Source organism: Neovison vison, chromosome 14, assembly GCF_020171115.1.
Source record: "Neovison vison isolate M4711 chromosome 14, ASM_NN_V1, whole genome shotgun sequence".
NCBI lineage: Eukaryota > Metazoa > Chordata > Mammalia > Carnivora > Mustelidae > Neogale > Neogale vison.
The window spans coordinates 39,976,381-39,985,726 of record NC_058104.1 but is presented as its reverse complement, the minus strand read 5'-3'; the positions used below and the strand labels follow the sequence as shown (position 1 = coordinate 39,985,726).

The 9,346-nt window shown below is 51.2% G+C and overlaps 1 pseudogene; it reads right to left on the bottom strand.

Annotated features, from left to right (window-relative positions):
* Window positions 1-1,606: 1,606 nt before the first annotated feature.
* On the bottom strand, window positions 1,607-2,539 carry LOC122895284 (annotated as a pseudogene).
* Window positions 2,540-9,346: the final 6,807 nt, after the last annotated feature.

The window sequence follows — 9,346 nt, the reverse complement described above, 5'->3', positions numbered from 1 at the left end:
CACCCGCGTTAGGCCCTCACTGTGTGACCTTGGGCCAGCCACCGCGCTCTTGGGATTCCTCCTCTGAAAAGACGTTAATTCCGGTCACTCGGGATTAGTGCGGGCAAGTCAGGCCTGGTTCATGCAAATTCACTGTTCTAAGGAATAGGAAAAGAGAAAAGACGGACTCGACCGAGGTCTCACGCATAAGAACAGATGAGAGGATGAGAACCCCTTAAACATTTGAGAACTGGGGTGAAAATTCACAAAAACGCATGAGAGCAGATTCCAGTCTCAGTTCAGAGGTATTGGCTTATGTCAGACGGAAGGAGCTGCCCCCGGCTATGGTAAAGGTAGTCCACGTCTTCACTGGCTTCTCGGGCCTGTTTCCTTATTTCTGAAATGCAGATCATAAAGACTTGTCTCTTGAGGCGGTTTTGAGAGTTCAGTAAGATCACCTAGCTTTTACTATGTAGTAGTCGCTCCAGAAAGACACACCGGAAGAAACTTCCTCTAAATCACAGTGACAGAGATGGAGACTCTGGGCTCAGGAACAAGAGTGCAAACACTTTTAGCCTTGGAATAACTCAGTCTCCAGATGAGGAGCTGTTGGCCCCCATCGGCGTCAGAAGGGGTCATATCTGGAACCATTCTTCTCCACCCCAGGTACCCTGCTTGCACCTGGCTCTTAGGAGTGAGTCACCTGGGGGCACCTGCGCAAATGAGTGGGTTAAGCATCTGCCTTTAGCTCAGGTTATGATCCCACAGTCCTGGGATGGAGCCCCATGTCAGGTCCCCTGCTCAGTGGGGAGTCTGCTTCTTTCTGCTTGCACTTTCTCAAATGATATAATATTAAAAAAAAAAAAAAAAGAGAGAGAGAGAAAGTCACCTGATCCCCAAGGAGGCGTCCCCTTCACCCCATTCAAAGTCACAGAGACATCTGTGAAACACATTTTATTATACAAAACAAGGTGCATCAAAACCTCAGTGTCAGAATAGCTCTGTATTCCAAGGGCTAGTGACTGGACCTTCTCCCTCAAAAACCTTCTCACCCCACAACCCTTGCTAGGGAGTCAGGTTGGTCACAGAGGCCCTCAGTCTCCAAAGATCTGCAGCCCTAGCCTAGGAGAGTAGGAACCAGACACAGAAGCGAAGTGTGGGTCTAGGGCAGTGGAGCAGGCACTTGAACCTCCAAAAATAAGAAGGCTCCTCCTAGGAAATGCTGGACCTATGTCTGTGGTAGAACCACCCAAATCCTTGTCTACGGCAAGGTAAGCAAGCACGTGGAACCCATCAAGACCTGGAGATGGGGAGACGCTTCCCCCACATGCCTACCATAGATTCTACAAAAATAAAGCAAGGGTTGACCACATTCTGAGGCAGCTGGGTGGGTGTGCAACCTTCTGACCTCCACATCCTGTCTAGGGGTAAGTGGCTAAGGGTCAGCACCAAAGGTCTGACCAGGGTCTCCCTGCCTCCCCTCTACCTACCATGATCCTTGGACTGAAGACCTTCGACTTCCTCCCTCGCTCCTCCCAGCCCAGGTGTAGACAGACTGGGATCAACCGATAGGGAGAATCCCTGGGAATGTGGAACCTGCCCCAAGGACCCTGAAGGCAGGATCTGGTCTCTACCTGAGAGTGGCCACATAAGTGGCTCCAGGCAGGGGCAGGGAATGGGGCCTGTGGACCTGGGTCCCCCTGCAGACCGGAGGGAGGCAGTGTTGGCCCCGGGGGCGCACGGCAGCCTCACACCGCCTGCAGCTCCCCCTGCAGGCGACTCAGCTCCTCTAGCTCCTGCTTGTGGCGGTCGGTCTTGTGTGCCACCAAGGAGCGGTAGAAATGCAGGGCGAAGGCTACGAACACAAGCCCCACCGGTACCATGATTGCCGTGGAGGCCATGGCCGCTTGCCAGCCAGGACCGTGGGCCCCTCCAGCAACGCATGCTTGCCGGGGTGGGCAGGCCTCAGGCGGCTCCGACTGCGACGGAGCTACGGAAGTAGACGAGGGCTTAGAAGCTGGACGGAGGGAGGTAGTCAGTGGTAACAGAGTCCCAGGCACCTGGGAGGCCGGTACCACGGAGGCTGGTGGGCCCAAGGGTGTCCCAATGGGCACAAACTTGACCCAGCCCACCAGGACAACTTCAGCGAGGAAGAGGAAGGTGCCCAAGGCAGTGGAGAAGCCCCAGGGCCAGCTCCACGTAACGGTGCAGTCGCTGGTGCGGCGACTGGTGGACAGAGTTGAGGTTGTGGATGTTGCCTAACGGCTTCTATGTGGGGCAGCAGACACGTGGAGACCATGAGCGCAAAGAGGTGCACAGCGACGAGAACGGTGGTGCAGGCGCTGAAGGCCACCAGCAGGCCTGGCGGGTACTCGTGGCCGCTCTCCAGCTGCACCTCCACCATGGCCACCTGTGGGGCAGAGCAGACGGACTGAGGGTTGGCTGCCTGCTGCTGTGCGTCACCGGTGCATCCCTAGGGTCTAGAACGGGGGTAAGGCTTCATTGGTCTCTGCACCCAGCTATCGAGAGGGCTGACACTTCGGCTGAAAATCTTTCCTTGTTATGGGGGTTAAAAAAAGCAGATTCTGGGGGCTCCTGGGTGGCTGGGCCAGTTAAGGGTCTGCCTTCAGCTCAGGTCATGATCCTGGGATCGAGCCCCACATCGGGCTCCCTGCTCAGTGGGGGTCTGCTTCTCTCTCTCTAATAAATAAAATCTTAAAAAAAAAAAAAAAAAGAACCAGATTCCAGAGCTGGGCTTCCTGGGTTCACTCAGCTCTACAAGCCATGGAATCTTGAGCAAGTGATTTAGCTCTATGCCTTCATTTCCTCATTTGGAAAGTGGGGATGGATAATGGCACCTTACTTGCCTTACAGGGTTCTTGTGAAAATTAAACGAGATAATGTACACCAAGCACTAAGCACAGTATAAGGCACACAGTAAGCACTTAGGTGTTTGTTATTTATTAGTAGGGTTATTGACTGTTATTAATAGTGGTGTTATTATTAGTGGCCTAAACACTGTTAAGAGGTTCTGGGGGCAGGACTGGCCCCAGTCCTGTCAGCCAGTCCTGCCAGGGGAGAGCAAGGCTCTTAAGAACACTGAATGAAGGGCGCCTGGGTGGCTCAGTGGGTAGGCCGCTGCCTTCGGCTCAGGTCATGATCTCAGGGTCCTGGGATCGAGTCCCACATCGGGCTCTCTGCTCAGCAGGGAGCCTGCTTCCCCTCTCTCTCTCTCTCTGCCTGCCTCTCTGTCTACTTGTGATCTCTGTCTGTCAAATAAACAAATAAAATCTTTAAAAAAAAAGAACACTGAATGAAGTCCAAGGCCAGAGTTTGCCAAGTGGTGTACCATGAACCCAAGCCAACTTTACACACATGTTTTACTTGGCTCATACAGTGTGTTTTTTTTTAGAAACTAGTCTGTACTTTTAAAACTCAAGAGATTTCCTATAAATATCCTTATTTCCAGATCCTCTTGAAAATTTGGGAGATCTGGTTACAACCATACCCACATTCCTTCATTTCAGCTACATCTAGATTTGGCTCATGGACACTCCCTTGGACAGGTCATGGGGTCTCCTGATAGCCACAGTCCCCACTCAGCCAACTTGGCAGCCACAGTACCTGCCTGTCCTTGGCAAACATTTGCTTTGATGATTCTAGGGTTGTATAAATTCAGATTCCAGAGCCAGACTACCTAGGGGCATGCGCGCGGGGCCGCGTCTCCTGCTCGCCCGAGGGAGCGGCTGCGGTCGGAAGCCGCCGCGCCCCGAACGGAAGCAGAGCTGCCAGGACCGGAGAACCCGCCCCCTTCGCCGGAACTGTCGCGTCTGCCAACGGAAATCCAGTGGCCGACCCGGGCGGGAGTGCGTCACCGTTCGTCATCTGACGGGCCCTGCCTCGCACATCACCCCATGGGCGCCCCCCCCCCGTCACGTGACCGGCCCGGTGCCGCCGTCGCGGATCCCAGAACGTGACGATCGAGTGTCACGTGTCCCGGCGCTGTCCGCTTGGTCTGCGAACACCCTTCTCCCCGCGAAGTCTCCGGCAGCCTCGCGCGCAAGCTACGCCCCGACGCCCCCACGCAGCGCGGAGGGGACGCCCGACCCCCCCCCAGGACCTTGTGAGGCCGTGGGCGGGAGGACCCTTGCTGGAATCGGCCTCGCTTCTTTTGGGTCCGGGGGTGTGGGCGGACAGAGAACTCCGGATTCGCGGCTGTCAGCGTCATGAGACCTTGAAACTTGGAAAATAATAAGATCCAGCGTCAGAGAATTGCGGGGCTTTGTAGGCAGAGCATCTGGGGGTGGAAGTGACCTCACCCAGGGCAGACGTCTCCTCTCCCGCACACTCCTGGCGCGGCCTCTGGCGGGTGGGCGGCTGGCGCCCTGCGTGAACACTGCAGTTCCGCCGCGCTCCCCACCTTCGGAGCAGGAGACCGTTTCGGGCAACTAAAGCGGAGAAGAGCGTCTGTACTCTACTGAGCACTCTGCCGCTCACGTCTCACTCCCTGCCGAGCTCCGGGGTCGGCCCTCGGAAGCCCACGAAAAATGTGCACACATTCCACACTAGAGTGGACCGTGAGCTCTTCAGGTCAGGGCATGGCAGTCTTGTTCTTACCCGAAGACCCAGGACCCAGCACATACGGGCCCTCAATAAATATCTGTGCGCAGAACTTGAGCCCTTCATGTATCTGAAGATAAAGCCTGTGGCTCCCTAGTCTTGTCTTTCAGGCGTCAGCCTCTCGTGGTGACACTGCCCTAGCCCTCTAGATGACCATTCAATGGATATTTATTGGGCACTTATTATAGAGCAGGGACCGTTCAAGGGGTCAGAGAAAAATCAGGGCCCGAGAGACAAAATACCTTCCACTTACGAAACTTGCATTATGTAAGAGGAGTCCCCAAGGCCACTCAGTGAGTCTCAGCATAGCCAGAGTAAAAATCAGGTCTCTTGGATTCCAAGGGCTCTTTCCAGGGAACTTACAGTGTCAACCAAAAGAAAAAATGGCTCCTCTCTAGTATGCCCTGGTAAGGAGAATATAGATTTCCTTTGAGTTGGTGTGCATTTCTGGAAAGGGACTTCATTGTCTCCGGGCCTCCATCTCCCAACTATATCCAATGGGTGGCATAGAGGGGTGGGGAGATCATCTTTATGGGTATTCCCTGCTCTAAAGTTCATTGATTATGAGGTTGGAAACTGTAAAATGCTGTCTGATTCTACTCGAAAGGCTCTGATCCTTCTCTTCCCTTCAGAACCCAGCTTGCCTGGGGTTGGGAATGAGGAAGTGAAGATGCTGTGCTGCTCTGATCACCTACAGGAGGGTTGGAGGGTTTTTCAGGAGGCTAAGCCCTGCCCCTTAGGGTCTCCTGGAGATCATGAAGGAGATTTCTCCACTCTTGGGTCTTCTATATCAGCCTCTGCCTCCCTGCCTCCTTCCCCTTCTCTCTCTCTCTCTCTCCCTCTCTCTCTCTCCCCTCCCTTTCTCTCTCTCCTACTCTGTCTCTCTGAGTGGGACAATGGAAGGGCTTTTGGACATCTGACTCCCAGTCCTGCATGTGGTCTTAAATAACTCATCACTCTTCTCTGGGACTCAATTTCTCCATTTGATAACTTGGTCTCGCAAATTCTGCCTTGCCTAAGGTAAGAATTGAACAGTATCAAGTGAGGTGAGAAAGGCTATGGAAAGGTCTTGCGAACTGCAGAGGGTTGCCCCCTCCGTGGAATTTTACAGCTGTGGGTTCCAGCTCTCTCTAGGATCACCAGTCCCACCTGCCTCTCTGTTGGCCTCGTGATGGTTTGCCTTCTTGGTTCCCAGCTGGATCTGGAGTTGTTGGTGCCTTTGTTAAATTTCCCAGGGTTATGATATTTATTCATTCATATATTGTATTTGTGGTCTCTGGGTGGGATCCCAGGGCTTTGGAATGGTGACTTAAGGTCACAGGAGGCTGGGCTTAAAGCCTCATGGAGTGGTATGGAGAGAGGGTGGGGAGCAGGGACCGCATAAGGAGAATGGCTGTGGGGATGGAGTTCTCCAGAGCTGAGTCCTTACCTCTATTTCGTGGTTTGGGGTTATTCCTTTTGGGCCCTCTGAACAACCTTAAGCTGTGCATTAAGTATATTGGGTCTTGGATGTATAGGTATTAGGGCTCTGTTTGTGTGTTCCTTCCAGTCTGTGGGAAGGTCAGGCCCTTCCCAGTCCCAAAGCATGGCAGCCCGTCCAGTGCCCCCCCACTGCAGGTCCAGCCTACCCACATCCTACCTATACTGGAACCAGATGACCTGGGCTGGAATCCTAGCTTGTTCCCCTCATCATACAGCTCATGAAAGCAAGTTACAGAATTTTGCTATGCCTCAGTTCCCTCATTTGAAAAATGGGAACAATAATGGTACCAACCTTGTAGGATTAAATGAGATGATATATGTAAAGTGAAAAGAACAGGGCCTGGCACGGAATAAATGCTATAGAAGTGTTTGCTGCTTTTATATGGCACTGATGATGATGATGATTACCCCGAGGGGGTGAGCAGCCCCCGTTTCTCCGCAGGGATTCCACTCTGCTGCCTGCCCAGGGTCTCCTCCTGCTTCCCAACTCCTGCACCCCGCTGGCTTCAGGCGCAAGGCTGGAGGCCTTGCCAGCGTCTCAGGTCTCTCGTGTCTCCACCTGGATCTGGCACACCACGTATTTTCTTATACTTTCTATTTTTATTTTCTATATTGTCTGTTTTCACCTAACCAGAATGGAAGCTGGACGAGGACGGGGATTTTCACCTGCGCTATTCACTGCTGTGTCTCCAGGACCTCCAACAGTGCCTGGCATTTGGTAGCTGGACAATAAATATTCATGAATGAATGGACTTACTGTTTTTATTTTTTTTAAAAGGTTTTATTTATTTATTTAACAGACAGAGATCACAAGTAGGCAGAGAGAGAGAGAGAGGAGGAAGCAGGCTCCCCACTGAGCAGAGAGCCCAATGCGGGGCTCGATCCCAGGACCCTGGAATCATGACCTGAGGAGAAGGCAGAGGCTTTACCCACTGAGCCACCCAGGCGCCCCGGCACATTGTAAATATTAACTCATTTAATTTTCATAGCAGTTCATAGCAGTTCACCTTCATAGTGAGGTAAGTACTATTGTTGTCCTCATTTTACAGAGGAGGAAACTGAGCCACGGCAGTATTAAGTAACTTGCCCAAGGGTACACCCTAGCAAAGGGGAGAGTCAGGATTTGAACCCAGAAAGTAGAGGTCTAGATTCTGGGCTCTTGTCTACTCCACTGTGGCCCAAGGAAAGCATGGGCTAGGGGAGGCTCCCTGTGTCCACTTACCTTTGGGAACTTGCTGTCACCTGTTGAGGCCCTGCTTTAGATCATCTGTGGGGCGGAGAGGGGAGGACTTTACCTGCAAGATTGAGCCTTTTCCCCTCCCCATCACAGGGTCTCCCTCCCCTTTTTTTTTTTTTAAATATTTTATTTGTTTATTTACTTATTTGTCAGAGAGAGAGAGAGAGAGCACAGGCAGGGGGAGCGGCAAGCAGAGGGAGAGGCAGGCTCCCTGCTGAGCAAGGAGTCCGTGCGGGACTCTACCCGAGGACCCTGGGATCATGACCTGAGCAGAAGGCAGACACGTAACCAACGAAGCCACCCAGGCGTCCCTCACAAGTTCTCTCTTCCACACCTGCTGGGTAGGGCTGACTTCTGGGAAGTTGTTTGCCTTCTTCCCACTCCCCAGGAGCAAAGACATCCGTGCATGTTTGGCATAAAGGGCCTCTGTTTATCCTACAAGTCTCTGAGGTGGTTTTTGTGCCAAGCCCCAAGGCCCGCAGAGAGGAAGCCCCCACAACTCTCTTTTCATGATTGTGTTTGTGGCCTGACCTTGACCACTCCCTAGAGTTCCATCTGAGAACCTCTCTTCAGACACTATACACATTCTGTGGCTTTAACTGGCATGCATGGGCTGCCCCCCAAATCCGTATCTCCAGGCTCAAATTTTCTCTTGAGCTCCAGATCCCTGAATCCACTTGTCTCCTGGACATCCCTTCATGGGGGTCCCTTAGGCACCTTAAATTCAACATGTTTCAAACAGGAGGCATCGTCTCCCCCTGAGAATCTCATAAGCTAGCTTCTATTTCTCCTGTTGCCTCTCCATGTGGGATACTCCTGATCACATGTGCCATAACCTTGGCCTTGAACTTCATTTTAAAAGTGATGGGTCAGGGGCGCCTGGGTGGCTCAGTGGGTTAAGCCGCTGCCTTCGGCTCAGGTCATGATCTCGGAGTCCTGGGATCGAGTCCCGCATCGGGCTCTCTGCTCAGCAGGGAGCCTGCTTCCTCCTCTCTCTCTCTGCCTGCCTCTCTGCCTACTTGTGATTTCTCTCTGTCAAATAAATAAATAAAATCTTTAAAAAAAAATAAAAGTGATGGGTCAAAAAATAAATAAATAAAAGTGATGGGTCACACAATTTGTCAGCCCCCCTAAAAACACCAGAAGAAAATATGGGCAAAATCGTTTATAACTCTTGGAGTGAGGAAGCCTTTCCAACTCCAACTCAAAAATCAGAAGCTATAAAAGATTAATACGTTTGTTGACATGGAAAAAAATTCTGCATGGTTAAAAAAAAATCAAAGCAAAATCAAAAGACTAACAATAAACTAGGAAAAAATATTTGCAATTCTTATCATATACAAAGGGTAATCTTTGTACTATTTAAAGGTCTTCCTCATATTGATAAGTCCAACAGTTCAATAAAAAATGGGCAAAGACTGGGACACCTGGGTGGCTCAGTGGGTTGAAGCCTCTGCCTTCGGCTCAGGTCATGATCCCAGGGTCCTGGGATCGAGCCCCCACATCGGGCTCTCTGGAGCTCCCACATCGGGCTCTCTGCTCATCGGGAAGCCTGCTTCCCTCTCTCTCTCTCTGCCTGCCTCTCTGCCTTCTTGTGATCTCTGTCAAATAAATAAATAAAATCTTTTTAAAAAATGGGCAAAGAACATGACAGATCACAAAAGAGAAAATACATAAGGCCTTAACACATATGCAGATATTCAACGTCACACATAATGAGAGAAATGAAAAGACGATACTGAAATGCCTTTTTTCCTTTATTGCATTAGCAATAACCCATATGTCTGATGAAACACTCTTTTGGCAAGACTGTGGGGAAACAGGGACTTTCACCCATTGTTGGAAGGAATGCAAAATGATACAACCCAGACATTATTTATCAAAATTATAAATGTATACACACTTTGAGCCAGCATTCTCACTTGCAACAATCTATCTGAAAACCTACCTCTAGCAATTAGCTGTTGCTTCCCAAGGAACCACCTTAACACTTACTGGCATAAAACAACGATTTATTGTTTCTCTAGA